This window comes from Crinia signifera, chromosome 7 (genome assembly GCF_055691185.1).
Source record: "Crinia signifera chromosome 7, ASM5569118v1, whole genome shotgun sequence".
NCBI classification, from domain to species: Eukaryota; Metazoa; Chordata; class Amphibia; order Anura; family Myobatrachidae; genus Crinia; species Crinia signifera.
In genome coordinates this window covers 55,304,030-55,321,297 of record NC_139223.1, presented here as the reverse complement: position 1 = coordinate 55,321,297, position 17,268 = coordinate 55,304,030, and positions in this window count along the sequence as shown.

Sequence of the window (17,268 nt, the reverse complement as noted above, 5' to 3'; positions counted from 1 at the left end):
CCCTTCACCCCCAAATTAGTAAGGCCTTAACTTTTTGTGTAAAAAAATAAAATAAATATTGTGATTTATCTGTGGAAATACAAGTCCCAGCAAGCCTCCCTCGCATGCTGGTACTTATTAAAATAAAGGCACAAACACACCGTGAAAGTAAAACTTTTATAAACTTCCATGCACATTTACACAGTCACACATTTACTCACATAAATTCTCCTGTGGTCCTACAGTCCTCTTGTCCTGTAGATACATAGGGTACCTCTAAAAAAATGAATACTCGTCTAAATCCAGAACTGGCAAAAGAGGATAAATGCAAAGTTAATTAACAAGGTTAATAGAGGTCACTTAGCGATCAGCCTTATAATAATGAACATACAGTAACTAAATTTGTCGTTGAAACTGGACTGGAAAACGGAGCTTAGTAAGTTTTGCCCAGCATGATATATAAATGGTATAAATCCAAAATACACATAAGAAATGGATGTAGGAAAGGTACACACCCAGCTGGAGAATGAACGTCTTGATACATGCAGATTCTACCCCTGCTTGCCAAATCATTATTGGCATATTACATTTGTTGAATTTAATTGTACAGAATGTAATTCAGCCTCAAGTAAATATTGGATTATATCCAGTCTTAAATAAAGATTTTATGGATAAAATGGGGTAATTTCGTGTTTGCATTGTATATTGTGAAGTGGTCTCTGGAATGCTCTTAATATTGCATAGCAATAGCTAGAATATTATCACTACTGTATATTGTCCTCTGTATTTATTGTATTTATTAAGATATACAGAGAACCAAAATATTTAGGGGTCACTAGAATAATGCAGTCAGTAGAATGCTTTCTATAATGTATAACAGTAAAATGCTCTCTGTATGAAATGGATCCAGAACTAGTGATACAGGAAACCAGGCTGGGACCGGCTGTACAGGTTGCTGAGCTTGGACCAGTGGATGCTATAGACCAGGCTGGGACTGGAAGATGTTGAAGACCGAACTGGGACCGATAATACATTTGACTGGGAAAGGAATGATGGACACTAAACACCGTACTGGGACTGGTGATGCCTCTGACTAGACTGGGACTGGTGATGCCTATGACTAGGCTGGGACTGGTGATGCCTCTGACTGGACTGGTACTGGTGATGCCTCTGATTAGGCTGGGACTGGTGAGGCCTATGACTAGGCTGGGACTGGTGATGCCTATGACTGGACTGGGACTGGTGATGACTCTGTTTAGGCTGGGACTGGTGATGCCTATGACTAGGCTGGGACTGGTGATGCCTATGACTGGACTGGGACTGGTGATGCCTCTGATTAGGCTGGGACTGGTGATGCCTCTGACTAGGCCGGGACTGGTGATGCCTATGACTGGACTGGGACTGGTGATGCCTCTGATTAGGCTGGGACTGGTGATGCCTCTGACTAGGCTGGGACTGGTGATGCCTATGACTGGACTGGGACTGGTGATGCCTCTGATTAGCCTGGGACTGGTGATGCCTATGACTAGGCTGGGATTGGTGATGCCTATGACTAGGCTGGGATTGGTGATGCCTCTGAATGCACTGGGACTGGTGATGCCTCTGACTAGGCTGGGACTGGTGATGCCTCTAAATAGGCTGGGATTGGTGATGCCTCTGACTAGGCTGGGACTGGTGATGCCTCTGACTAGGCTGGGACTGGTGATGCCTCTGACTAGGCTGGGACTGGTGATGCCTATGACTAGGCTGGGACTGGTGATGCCTATGACTAGGCTGGGACTGGTGATGCCTCTGACTAGGCTGGGACTGGTGATGCCTCTGACTAGGCTGGGACTGGTGATGCCTCTGACTAGGCTGGGATTGGTGATGCCTCTGACTAGGCTGGGACTGGTGATGCCTCTGACTAGGCTGGGACTGGTGATGCCTCTGACTAGGCTTGGACTGGTGATGCCTATGACTAGGCTGGGACTGGTGATGCCTCTGACTAGGCTGGGACTGGTGATGCCTCTGACTAGGCTGGTACTGGTGGTGCCTCTGACTGGACTGGTACTGGTGATGCCATTGATTAGCCTGGGACTGGTGATGCCTCTGACTAGGCTGGTACTGGTGATGCCTCTGACTAGGCTGGGACTGGTGATGCCTATGACTAGGCTGGGACTGGTGATGCCTCTGACAAAGCTGGGACTGGTGATGCCTCTGACTAGGCTGGGACTGGTGATGCCTATGACTAGGCTGGGACTGGTGATGCCTATGACTAGGCTGGGACTGGTGATGCCTCTGACTAGGCTGGGACTGGTGATGCCTCTGACTAGGCTGGGATTGGTGATGCCTCTGACTAGGCTGGGACTGGTGATGCCTATGACTAGGCTGGGACTGGTGATGCCTATGACTAGGCTGGGACTGGTGATGCCTATGACTAGGCTGGGACTGGTGATGCCTCTGACTAGGCTGGGACTGGTGATGCCTCTGACTAGGCTGGGACTGGTGATGCCTCTAAATAGGCTGGGATTGGTGATGCCTCTGACTAGGCTGGGACTGGTGATGCCTCTGACTAGGCTGGGACTGGTGATGCCTCTGACTAGGCTGGGACTGGTGATGCCTATGACTAGGCTGGGACTGGTGATGCCTATGACTAGGCTGGGACTGGTGATGCCTATGACTAGGCTGGGACTGGTGATGCCTATGACTAGGCTGGGACTGGCGATGCCTCTGACTAGGCTGGGACTGGTGATGCCTATGACTAGGCTGGGACTGGTGATGCCTCTGACTAGGCTGGGACTGGTGATGCCTCTGACTAGGCTGGGACTGGTGATGCCTCTGACTAGGCTGGGACTGGTGATGCCTCTAAATAGGCTGGGATTGGTGATGCCTATGACTAGGCTGGGACTGGTGATGCCTCTGACTAGGCTGGGACTGGTGATGCCTCTGACTAGGCTGGGACTGGCGATGCCTCTGACTAGGCTGGGACTGGTGATGCCTATGACTAGGCTGGGACTGGTGATGCCTATGACTAGGCTGGGACTGGTGATGCCTCTGACTAGGCTGGGACTGGTGATGCCTCTGACTAGGCTGGGACTGGTGATGCCTCTGACTAGGCTGGGACTGGTGATGCCTCTAAATAGGCTGGGATTGGTGATGCCTATGACTAGGCTGGGACTGGTGATGCCTCTGACTAGGCTGGGACTGGTGATGCCTCTGACTAGGCTGGGACTGGTGATGCCTATGACTAGGCTGGGACTGGTGATGCCTATGACTAGGCTGGGACTGGTGATGCCTATGACTAGGCTGGGACTGGTGATGGCTCTGACTAGGCTGGGACTGGTGATGCCTCTGACTAGGCTGGGATTGGTGATGCCTCTGACTAGGCTGGGACTGGTGATGCCTCTGACTAGGCTGGGACTGGTGATGCCTCTGACTAGGCTTGGACTGGTGATGCCTATGACTAGGCTGGGACTGGTGATGCCTCTGACTAGGCTGGGACTGGTGATGCCTCTGACTAGACTGGTACTGGTGATGCCTCTGATTAGCCTGGGACTGGTGATGCCTCTGACTAGGCTGGTACTGGTGATGCCTCTGACTAGGCTGGGACTGGTGATGCCTATGACTAGGCTGGGACTGGTGATGCCTCTGACAAAGCTGGGACTGGTGATGCATATGACTGGGCTGAGACTGGTACTGGTGATGCCTCTGACTACAGTAGACTGGGACTTGTGATGCCTCTGACTACAGTAGACTGGGACTGGTGATGCCTCTGATTAGGCTGGTACTGGTGATGCCTCTGACTAGGCTGGGACTGGTGATGCCCATGACTGGGCTGAGACTGGTGATGCCTATGACTAGGCTGGGACTGGTGATGCCTATGACTAGGCTGGGACTGGTGATGCCTCTGACTAGGCTGGGACTGGTGATGCCTCTGATTAGGCTTGGACTGGTGATGCCTCTGACTAGGCTGGGACTGGTGATGCCCATGACTGGGCTGAGACTGGTGATGACTCTGACTAGGCTGGGACTGGTGATGCCTCTGACTACAGTATGCTTGGACTGGTGATGCCTCTGACTGCACTGGGGCTGGTGATGCATACAGTATGACTAGGCTGGGACTGGTGATGCCTCTGACTACAGTAGGCTGGGATTGGTGATGCCTCCGAATGCAATGGGACTGGACAGTGCACACTGTGTCTCCTCCTCTCTCCTTAGCTATGGAGTAACAGGCGATGGGGCAGTGGGCACTGAGCAGTAAACTAGTCAGCTGGACAGGGCACTGCCCAGTGTTATTCAGTGTGAATCTGAAGGTTTGCTGACTAAGGGCCTTATTCTGGTTCACTCTCAGAGGCAAATTCCTTCTCAAATGGACAAAACCATGTGCATCGAAGGGGGTGAGGCAGATGTAACATGTGCATAGAGAATTAGATTTGGGTGAGTTATTTTGTTTCTGTGCAGGGAAAATACTCACTGCTTTATTTATACACTGCAATATAGATCTTACTTTGAAGAAAAACCCCACCCAAATCTAATTCTATCTGCACATGTTACATCTGCCCCCCTTCCTGCAGTGCACATGGTTTTGTCCATTTGAGAAGGAATTTGCCTCTGAGAGTGAACCAGAATAAGGCCCTAAATCCATTGATATTTAGTCAGCAAGCCTGAGAAGTTGTGCATTTGATAAATGAAAAGTGCATTTCACCTTATTGGTAAATATAATGTGTCACTCTGCAGTTTGGTAGCCTGGCCAAATCAAAACACATGTGAAGGCCTATCTCCTCTGGAAAGTTACTGTTTTGCAGTAATCCTGATAAAATGAAAGAGTGCTGAAGCAGCCAAGAATATATCATCATAATGATAGATTCCAAAATCCTGCAATAAATTGTCAAGTAAGTTTACAACCATGTCAGGGTGTTCTATTTTGATGAGTCCCTACATTACTCTAAAAATTGTGAGAATTACTCTGCATTATGGCGCTCAAGGTATTGCTCATCTTTTAATTACATCTAATCATTTTTCAATGAGTTTAGGTTCTGGCTCACTGGTTTAAAGAGTCAGAACCACATCCAAGCATATCAATTCCTCAGCCCCTGGGAAATAAAATGACACAATTTGACATACAGTACATACATACTGTATAGGAAAAAAACAGGAGTGCAGAAGAAAGTATTACCACAAAACATAAACATAAACAATTGTTTTTATTCCACGGCATTGTACCTACTGCGGTGTCACATTTATTTGACCACACCGTTTAATAAAAAAAAAATCCATATTCAGCACTCACCTAATTACATTCCAAACTGTATTTCAACTAAAACCAGGTAATAAAAACATTATTATACAATCACAGAGGTATGGCACACCTCAAACTGGGCATATTTTAGCTGTGCTCTCTGCCAACAGCTAAGAGTAAATACAGATACCCTGGGTGCGGTACTCCAAGCAGAACAAACAGAACTTTCACAGCAGCTGAGATCAATGTTTCAATGTCTATTTATGACATTTCTTTAAGATAAAGAATAACATAAAATAACTTTCCTTATATCTAGCAAACCAGTGAACAGACGCTCACTCGACCAGTGGTGTCTATGTTTTATGATGCCATCATAATTTAATGTAAAATATAGACCCAATCACCATCTGAGTGATCCCCCCCCGGATTAGGTTGGATTAAAATAGTGCCCCTGTGGATTTTATTTTAAGGGGACTCACCTCCTTTTTGGTCAAACCCCACCCCGTTCATTCAGCTTTTCATCTCCTGTTTAAGAAATGTAAATCTACTGTATTTTTTTCTGACGACACATGTGGATTTGTGTTAATATATGCTTTTTATACTATCTGCTTATGTATTTTTTACATATGCAGCATATGTCCTACTAGTATGTTTTCTATAGAGATGTGGGAACGTGGATGCATCATCACAAAGCACAGCTTAATTTCCAGATGTGATGATGTCATCAAATAGAATCGGCAGGCCAGGTAAGGGGGCCTTGCCCCAGTGTCTTTTCATAGGGTGGTTTGCTTGATATAATGTGAACTGTTTTCTGTTATTCTTAAGCATGATGATAATGGCATGAATACATACACATTGAAACACTGATCTTATCAGCCACTGTGATAGTTCTATTGGTTCTGCTTGGTGTGCCGCACACCCATGGTATCTACATTTACTATTATGTGAGTGCACCCAGCTTAGCTAATATATGCACTTTGAGGAGTGCTGGTTTTAGACAGGCTATGCCGGAACATTATCAGGGCACCCTACCTGCTTTAATAGACCTTCATGCAGTGATCTAATGTATGGACTATCTGTGGTATATGAACCAGTGAAGTATTTTTTAGATTATTTACTTATTTGCACTATTGCATTGCTGCACAGAGGGTTTTTTGCAGCACATTTGTGCTCAATTCGAAGCACTTTATTGTTCAAACTGGATCTAGTTGAGGAGTCAGAAAGTGGATTTCATCACACCACCTTTAGAATTAGTGATGTGCATAGTTACTCAAGAGTCAGAAACTGAGGCCATACTACTGTATATAAGGCTGATCTGGTTGAGCATTTTGAACCTGGTCCCCTTTAGAATATATACTTGTTGCAAAAATTAGTATATTGGTGACTTTTATCACAGTTTGAAATTGAATGACTATTTTAGAGCAAAAAAAAATACCAAGTAGTTTGAGAAATAAATATAGCCCTAGAACTGACAGACATGACCCAGCTTTCTGTAGACACCGGGCCCCTCTTTTAAACAAATGTTCTTAAATTTAACACGTCTAATCATTAAACAATCCACTAAGTAGTTAAACAATATTGAAGAGAAAATTGTGTATTATAGGCTACACATAAGGCCAGCTTGGAACATAATCAGACAGATCTGAGCCGAAGCTGATGTCACATGACTTCCCTTCAAATGCCTGGGCATGCTGACACTCCCAGAAAACAGCCGGTTACCACCCCCAAATGCCTGCGTGATGTCACTCAACTTGCATAAGGCAAGCGATAACAAAAGTTGCAGGATTTTATCGCAGGATGGCCTCACACATGTGTATTATGAGCCGTACGCATGCACAGTAATTTGATTATCGCCCAGCCTGCATATTCGCAGCCGTGCAATCAGGTTTGAATAACCCCACAGCTGAATACTAATAGATTCTTCCTCCTGAAAATACAAACTAGATTATCCTTTGAACTACAGTCATTCAATGGTTCTATTCTAACATTTACGCGTTGACTTGATGATCAAGCGTACACTGAACATTCTCTTTACCTAAAATGAGATATAATCTCATGAAAGAATAAAATACTTGTCCTCCTAACACTTTCAGGATTTGATATTCCAACCAGCATATAAAGGGAATTCCCTGGTGATACAGGACTTTTCCTGTATATAAAAGGCTAATGCTACCCCTCCCCTCTATGGGGGAAAGTATCCAATGGATGCCATTGGGTGTGCAGAGCCGCCAGCACTTGATATATATTTTGGAGTCACATTTGTTGAGAAAATGTTATATAATTTGTGATGCCTGATGGAGAAATATAGATGTGAACAGTATAATATTATTCCATTCCAGTTGACACTATTGGCTGTGAAAAAGTTCCTTTCTTTCAACCGATTGTATGATGGGTCTGACTTGAATTGGGTTCTTGAACTCTTACAATTTATTTTCACAAAAATTTTATTTATTGTGGCAAAATAGATTTCCAAGTGGTAGGTCGTGTAATGGGGTCAAATATGGCCCCGTCATATGCCAATATGTTTGAGACCGAATATGACATATTATTTTCAAATCAAGTAGTGGCCATCAGCATAGCAATTTATACATGCTATACGCTATTGATGGTTAATTGTTTTTTGGACAGGTCCTAAGGACAATTTGCAGACAATCATTGATAACCATAACAAGATCAATAGTGAATGGATTGCCATTTGTATGCACATCAATACAGGAATGGTATTTTCCTCTTAGATTGGGGTACATCTAGGAACGGACTCTCCAGGATATTACAGTATGTCTATGTTTATGTATCATCATGGGTGATTCTTTTTAATTACATTTGCTATGTCTTTGCTACCATTTTTTATTAAATTTGTTATAGACCATACAATTTCCCATTCGATTTTTTTGTAATGGTTAGTGCTGCTTATGTTTTCTCTTTAACAAGAGCAAAAGCCCTATTTAATCGTCATTTAACATAATTGATAGTGTCATACATTATTTGGTATAATTAGTTAGCACTAGTATGCACACTAAGACAACTGATAGGAATATTAGGAATAATCTATTGCATGATAGCTTCCATCAGAAAGCACTTATAAAAGGCTTCCTGCTTCCAGAAATGCTACACATTAAACACACTACTTCAGATCCACAATAGTTGGATAAACAACTAGATGACACTCACTAATAGAGGATTTGTTTTTTACCAAACAGAAGATAATTAATCTGAAAATATCTATTCTATCAACAACATAATAAAAAGCAAACACCATTTATAAATAAAAACAGTTGTTGTCGCTTTGATATCCAGATCCTGTATTTATACTAGGACTACTGAGACTGGTGAACATCCCGGGTTTATATTTCCATCTTCTCCCAGTTGAAGTGTCTTTAGTTACAGTCCAGGTCTGTGTGATATATTGTTGGAATTTTACCATCTTTAAATTTCATCAATAAATAATACCGTGATTTGAAGTAACTGCGGTGCTGGAGGAGTTTTTATTGATGAAAGAAACCATGATGGGAGGAGTCATACGCCCTTGAAAGTAAGCATACAAGTAAGCGTGACAAGTTTGAAAGAAACCTTGATGTGTTTAGTCGCACACTTCTACATGTAAGCATACATGTACGCATTGTTGGATCTTGGGTGTCACGTGGTGAACCAATAATAACTACCCTGATAGACACCTGTGGGAAGAAAAAGGACACTGGAGTTTTTTGCTTCCTGGGACCCCTGAAAATAACTTTGGGTCTCTGATTGGACTACACATTGTTTGTTTTATTTCTGTTTTTCATATGTATGTTCGCTATGGAGGAGTTGGTGTGAAAACCGGTGAATTTGCTGGAGATATCTCCATTCAGAAGTAAGAGTTAAATATTTACTCTGCCTGTGTTCCTAACTGTTGGGCGCTCAACCTTTTTGTATCTGTGTAAAATTGCGATAAATACAGTTTAGTGAAGGTCAGACCCATATTTGACTTTTAAGTTCGTTATGCAATTGAATTCTGTTGAAACAATGACATGGTTAATCCAGATTCAGCATTCTCTTACAGTGGATCAATCAATATCTAATTTCCACAAAAAATCACAGGCTGAAATAAAATGCGGCAAGTAAATGTTGATATCCAAGATTCAGATACAGTTACTTTAGATTCAAGCAGGGGTAGGTGGGAAACAACCAGCGCAGAAGAATGAAACTTGCTGTGTGCAGGAGAAATGGGACGCAGGTGTATCACTTGGTGGACATTATGGCCACACTTACTTTCTAATCCCTTCTCGTGTTCATGTAGCAGTTTCTTTCTTTAAACAGGACCACACTTCTTCAAGTATAAAACATAACAGGTGCAGACTTACTTTATAATTCTGTCACGAGTGCCCATAAAGGTATCTTTCAGAAACCGTACTCCGGGGTAGACGAAAAAATGGTTTATTTCAGACATCCGACATCACATAAAAACAATAAAACAGCAAGACAGCAAGGGGTAGTCCTGATCCCTTCAGATGAGCTTGATGTTTCTCTGACCCGCTCCCAGCGCTGCAGACGCCGGAATGGAAGGCTCTTGTCCGGGACCCAGATACCTGCACGTGCACGCAGACCTCTGGATGCGTCAGTGGGAGTCACGTCAACGCGTTTCGGAATGAATTCCTTTTTCAAGACGTGCTGTTCATTCTCCAAAGCCCTGTATTTACGGCCTGGGTTTCAGGTCACATGACCGCTTTCTCTCCAATCCAGGTATTGCACCTATTTAACTGGCTGATACAACTACTATACTATGTATCTATATACATTATGTAGTTTAAAATGGTTTAAACAATATGTAAAAATGATAAAAAAATTACATATGAGCAATTTATACAATATCTTAAAATATTAAAAAATTTTTATAGACAAGCAATATATAAATCACTAAGAACATATTAAATATACAAGCCGGGGATAAAAAAGACATACAAACACAATAAAAACAAAGATTAGTCACAAATATTTAAAAAGCCATACCTGAAAAAAGTGCAAGAAGTTTAGCAGGATTTAAATGAACCATTTTTATTCAAAATCAACGTTGAGACCTCTAGGGACCAACGTTTTTAGTTCAAAGTTAGTTTTCATTTCTAATCTGGCAAGGTTTTGTTCTGTGTTTTTAACCCTCCAGTTCCTGTTACAGATTTTGATACCACAGAAATTCTTTAAATGTTTTATATCACGAGTGGTTATTTTTGAAATGCAGGGATACATTGTGCAGTTCATGTCCCTTTTTAATATTCCGCACATGTTCCCCAAGGCGTTCTTTTAACATCCGCCCTGTACGTCCTACATATTGTGTTCCACATTTGCATTCCAATAAATACACCACATTTTTTGTACCACATGTAATAAAATCTCTGATTTCATATTCCTTATTTGTCACATTTGATTTGTATTTCACAATTTTCTTTTCTGTTTTTACCATTTTACAAATAATACATTGACCACAACGGTAAAATCCCTTTGATGTTATTCTTGATGGTCTAGTTTCAATAGGTATCGCACTCTGAACAAGCATGCTGCGTAAATTTTCAGCACGCCTATATACAAACTTAGGACGGGTACCCAGGTATGGTTGCAGTACTGGATCCTTAGTTAAAACATTCCAATGTTTATTTATAATTTTATGATAGGAGGTATATTTAGTAATAAACATCACTTCATTCACATTGGTATCTGATTTACTTTCTTTCTCTGACAATAGAATATCCCTTGGCATCTCCTCACATGCCCTCAGCGATCTTTCTATTGTGTCTGGACTGTAACCTTTATCTAAAAAGTTATTTTTCATAATTTGAGCTTGTTCCTTGTACACTATGGCCTCTGTACAGTTCCGGCGTAGTCTTTGGAACTGACCCTTCGGAATACTCCGGGTCCAATTTTTGTGATGATTACTTTCACAATCGATATATGAATTACAGTCCGTCGGTTTTACAAAATTCTTGGTCTTTATGTTGTTATTTTCTATATAAATTGTTAGATCCAGGAAATTTATGTCTGTACTGCTCATAGTAAAAGACAAATCGATGTTGTATGTATTTTCATTTAGATGTCTACAAAAGCTTTGTAATGTTTCCATTCCACCCCTCCACAGGGGTAACTGAAGTTTTAACAAGGTCCCATTCAAATTTTCCTTTATTAGCATTTGGATGCAGAATTGCACCCAATTCCCCATTCAAATGTTCGAAAGGTCCCCTACCTATTTTGGTCTGCCTGGACTTCTCCGTAACTAGCACTATCCTGTTATAGTGCACAGCTACTGGTGAGGGGCCAAGGGTGATCCACGGCAAGTGCAAGTAACAACAGTAGCCTCCCAAACATACAGCTGAAACTAACAGCAAGGAGGACCTTTGTGGACAGTGATACCCACATCTGCATATTTTTAGTACCCGGTGGCCACTAAACCCATCCCAAAAGGGAGAAGTACCATCACTGCATGAAAGCGAGCAACAACTGTCTACATAAAATTGTCATCCAGTGGCTTTTGGACTCCAGATCACGGAGTTAACCATACTTCAGTGTGGAACTGTATTTAGAGATTAAACCATTTGGTCTGCACTTAACTCAGGGTGCACACATTTCTGAGATATTTGTTTAATTTATTTTAGATATCTAATGTATTATATGAATTCTATTGTTATTGTTATGTGATATAGTGTTGTTTTAAATAAAATAGTTTTTTTTATCTATCTAATTGTTTCATTATATACACCAAAAGCGCCAAATGGTACTGTTTTCCTTTTTCTCTACCTATTAGAGCAGGGCTGGGCAACACCGGCCCTCCAGATGTTAATGAACTACACATCCCAGGATGCTTTGCATTAGTTTCAGCATGGCTACATAGCAAAACTAATGCAAAGCATCCTGGGATGTGTAGTTCATTAACATCTGGAGGGCCGGTGTTGCCCAGCCCTGTATTAGAGGGTGGCATCCCTCTACCATTGAGGCTGCTAGTGTATATTGCACACAGCACTTACTTGTAGCGCCATAGACATTTTTTCCACTAATGGTGCATGTTTGACCCTGTCTCTGGTCGAGACAAGTCTAGGGTTTTCCCATGCCTGTCCAGCCATGTTTTGACCCTGTTTCTGGACAGGACATACCTGTGTCTGACCAGCCACTCCTGTGATGTACAGTATGCAAAGAAATATCCACACTACAATTAAATATCTATCCTTTCTGCACCAATCAGGACATTAAACAGTATTAGAGGTGTGTTCCCTAGAATATAAATATCATCAGTATGGACAAATAGAGGACAAGTATTCTATTCATGGGCTTGTAATAATTCACTTTTAATAGATTCAAGAAAAGTTATACAGGTAAAGTATCCCTTTTCCAAAATGCTTGGGACCCAAAGCATGTTGGATAACGAATCATTCCGTATTTTGGATAATTTTTATATTTCAATTAGGTATCTTGCATTTATGTTGTATAAACACATCAACCACATGAAATACACACAAATATATTTTATTTGTGCATGAAACAAGGTTTTAAAATATGAAACAAAGTTTTTGTACAATCTCAGGCATTGACTTTGAATGCCAAGCAATAATTTTCTTGCACATATTTAGTTCCAGTTACATATAATTTCCACAGTAGTGCCAGTTACATATCATTCCCCAGTAGTGCCAGTTATATATAATTTCCCCAGTAGTGCCAGTTACATATAATTTCCCCAGTAGTGCCAGTTACATATCATTTCCCCAGTAGTGCCAGTTACATATCATTATTTCCCCAGTAGTGCCAGTGACAGATAGTAGGTTAGATAGTAAAAACCCAGTAGGTTTTTAGCAAAAAAATAAAAAGTACATTTTGGAGACTATGGTTTTCGGAATAATTTGGATAAGGGATATTTGGATAAGGGATATTCAACCTGTATTTGATTTGAAATTTGGCAGCAGTCTTGAGTGTGCCACATGAATAGAATTCTTAACCTCTTTGATCCCCGCCTCCTGTAACCTCTCAGGAACTCCTTCAAACTTATCCTCTCTCTTTGTCCAAATGTGATAGGCAGTAACCATCTCAACTCATGCACAAACTTAAAACATTGGCAGCTTGACAGTGAGAATGAGTTAGAGGAATTTGGGAGTGTGATGAAAAACAAGATGTGAGAGGTACATAGATATTAATGGACAGATTAATAACATTTTGTAAAATTATTATCCAATTTCTAAAATGAAGAGTCTTGGCAGGTGGTTAGCTTGAGGAAAAAACAGTTATTGAACTGTGCAGCTGTTTTTGTGATCTCTTGCACCCAACATAGTGCATGTATAAGTGCAGATGATGAAGTTAGCTCTAAAGGTGCCTATACACGCACCGATGCGGCAGTGTCCGTTTTGTACTTTGAGATGCGCGCTCCCGCGGCATCTCATCGTACAGTACAAAAAGTATGTGCTGCACATACTTTTTGTACATGCTTTTCATCGCATCGCATTGCATGCACAACGCATGTACAAGGCAAGCGATGTGATGCGTGATATTTAAGCACGAAACGGATGCCCGCATCGGAGCATGTATGGGCATTTTAAGAAGTATAAAAACATACTGTATACTGAATGCTGTACACCAAGAGGCATCAATGGGGTCAGAGACAAACAACTACGCTCTTGCCCATAAAGGGGACGTGGCTTTGAGTGAAATAGGTGGGGCCTTGTACCCTGCATTACCGGAGATACTAGATTGCCCCTGGAGATATAACACATGGCTGTCACCCCACAGAGAGTGATGCCGAGTTCGGATCTGTACTCCCCCTAGTGATGCTTCTGTGCACTTCCATATACATACAGTCATTCACATCTTAAAGTTCATCCAATTTTGCACGTTACATATGGTCCATCATTATTCCAGGCGTACTGACACCTATTGTAGCTACACTGCCACTCACTCAACCAGGTTAGAAACAAAAAACATGTCCTTTTGTTTTGATAATGATTTTGCTTTTATTTAAATGAAATATATTCTAGTATGTAACAGGTATAATCTTTCTTCTCTTATACATATAAAAGCTAACAAAATGTATTCTATAGAATGCACAACACATATTCTTCAGATGCCTGATCAGAGGTGTACTGTATGCACGGCTGTGATTCAGTCCCCACAGGGGTAAGCATCGGCATTGCAAGCTGTATACACATTGTGCAATTTGCGCTAACTTCGGTTTCACCCTGCCAAGCATGCCACCAAAGCCATACTTAAGGTTGTACTTGTGTTTACTACGTCTGTCCGTGGCAGCTCTTGCTGCATCTTTGGCATCACATAGGCAGCCTGTTCTGATTGGGCTTCATTATTTTATCTCCACTTTGTCTGCAGAAGGCTAACAGCGTATAATGCTCTAGAAGCTTTTGACATTTATTTTGTATGCTCTGATGTATGACCTGTCTGGTATCTGCAGTGTTTGTGTGGTTTATATGTGATTTCTTCCTATTGTGACCTAGGATTTGTCTGTCGCTCCTCTCAGCATCGTCCCTGTGGCCTATCTGTGACCTGCAAGTGTACTGACCTTGGCTTTGTTTGTGGTTCTGTGGCCCTCTACTGCACACTCCCTGTGGCTCATTAGAGACCTAAAGTGTGTCAGATGTTGGCTTTTTGAGGTGTACTGTTACCAACTTTAGCATTGTGCAGCCATGGATGCCTGTTTTGCCTAATTGAGACCCGGCGTCAGATGTCCGAAAATCACAGATTGCTTTATACGGACATCTAAGCATGTGCACATGCGCACCGGTCCTGGCATCTATCAGCGACATTGTGTAGGTGCTGGGACCTAGCCAGAGTAGGGTCAAAGCAACAATGACCATACAGTCTAACCAGTGGCAGCCCCTTCTCCATCCAGGTAGTATTGTAGCCAGTGGCGGCTCCTGCTATAGGGCTGCAGGACTGCAGCACCTCTAGTTAAAATCACAACACCAGAGATACAGACAGACAACACCAGATGGACACCCCCCTTGGGCAGCCTCCCCTACCTCCGGAGCTCTGGTTCTGGCTGTCTGTGCCTCTGACACTCTGGTAACTTCCTCTCACCAGGCTCCATGAAGCAGCAGGGCAGACACAGCAACAGCCCAACCCTGTGGGGAGGAGTTCAGCATGTAGAAGATTCCTACTATTAGAAGCTGCTACTGCTCATCATATAAAGAGTTGGAAACTTCTCCCCCTCTTGGGCGGCCAGTACATGGAGTGATGACAGTAATAGCTTCCAACAGGAAGCCATTCTATGCAAATCTCCAGAGCTACAGTCAGGGGCGGATTGACCAGCCGAGAAACCCAGCCATTCCCTGGTTGGCCGGACCGGATTTCGGCCACTTTCCCCCCTTACTGGGCCGCCGATGTCTCCCCTGGCTGGGCCGCAGTCGCTAACCGCAGCCACCAACTCCTGGTTGCAGAGTGACATACCTAGTATGTTAGAAGATAGGTGCCACGGAGAGAGGGTGACTGGGATGGCTGCCAGTGATAAAGATGGCGACGGTCGGTGGTCCTTGAGGAGAGCTACTGCCCATGCCCAAATGCAGCAGCTCCTCCTCCCATGGGACTTTGCACCGCAGAGCCAAGCGAGTTTGACACTGACTGAAGTCAGCCAGCAGCCTTCTCCTCCTCCTCCATGTGGGACTTTGCGCTGCACCACCGAGCGGGTCTGACACTAAAGTCAGCCGACAGCCAGACTTCACACCTGCACAAAGTAAGGTCTCCCTCGGCAACCTGTTAGCACCATTGTCCCCCCCCCCCGGGCAGCACGTTAGCATCCCCCTGCCTCCCGCTGGCAATGCGTTAGCACTCTCTCCCTCCCCCCCCGGGCTGCTCTATGATTTCTCCCGGGCAATGATTCAGTTACCAATCCGCCCCTGGCTACAGTGCTTCTATGGGCTGCTCTCTGTGCAGCCCAGAAGCAATTCTCTGTAGTGAGCATGCCCAGACTTCAGTGAGCCAGTGTGATGCAGCTGAAGGAATGTATGCATTGCACCAGAGAGGTGCCACGGAAGTTTATTTTATTTTAATAATATTTGTGTGTAGATCTTTATTAAGAGTATAATTTTGTGTACTTTAATTAAAGTTATTGAAAGTGTGTATTTTGCTCTGTACCTGTGTTTGTGTGCAAATGAGTGCATCATTTATTTGCAGTAAATGCACACAAACACTAGTACAGCGCAAATCAAACTATAATACCCTGCAAATAATTAATGACTGTTTGCAATGAGCAGTACCCAGGAAATTGCAGCCCCCCTTAAGTCTAAAGGCCGGAGCCGCCACTGATTGTAGCTGCTGGAGAAGACAGGGGCTGCCCATTCTGTGGTGAGTATTTCTGGGGCAGGGCAAACCTGCCCGGTAGGTATGTCCTGCCCCTGGAAAACTCACCATTTAAGGTGTTAAAAAAAAATTCTCATACGCTTTTGGTAAGCGGAGGAGAAGGTCCTGGCGTGTCTGTATTTTCGAAGGAAGATCCATGGTACAGGTAAAGGTCCTGGTAACCCCGCTTGAGAGAGCCAGCTGGTCTGCCTTTTGGTAGCTATATAAAAACCATGTGGTACTGAAGCTGAAAACAGTGGGAAAACTCGGTACGAGTCTTATCTGTGGGTCTAATTTAGAATTTTAAATATTATATTCTTTTATTGAAAAACATTATTGCACCAAGAAGCGTCACAGAATAAGGCACCGGGAGTTAGTACCCAAGCAAAAGCAAATAAGGATACAGCGTACTGCTGAGAGGACACCCTTGCACACCAAGCAGAGGGTGAGTAAATAACAATATGCTCAGCAGAGCAACAAGAAATAATGAAATAAACCAGGCCCCTAGCAGGGGTACCCAAGAGACCAGGAACCAACTGAAGAGACAGGGAACCACCACAGGGCAGAATTCCCTGGCGCTGGCAGGCACTGGTGCAGAGAAGGAATATGGCAGCTTGCCAGGACTTTATAAATAAACAAGGAACAAAACCAGGCTCCACTGGAGCACTTACATGACCTGGAACTGGCACAGCAAGACCGTGGAACATCCAGCAGCCCAGGATGGTAAAGAGCAGGCTGGGACAGAGAGGAGCAGACAGAAAGACAGGATTCTGCAACTGAAG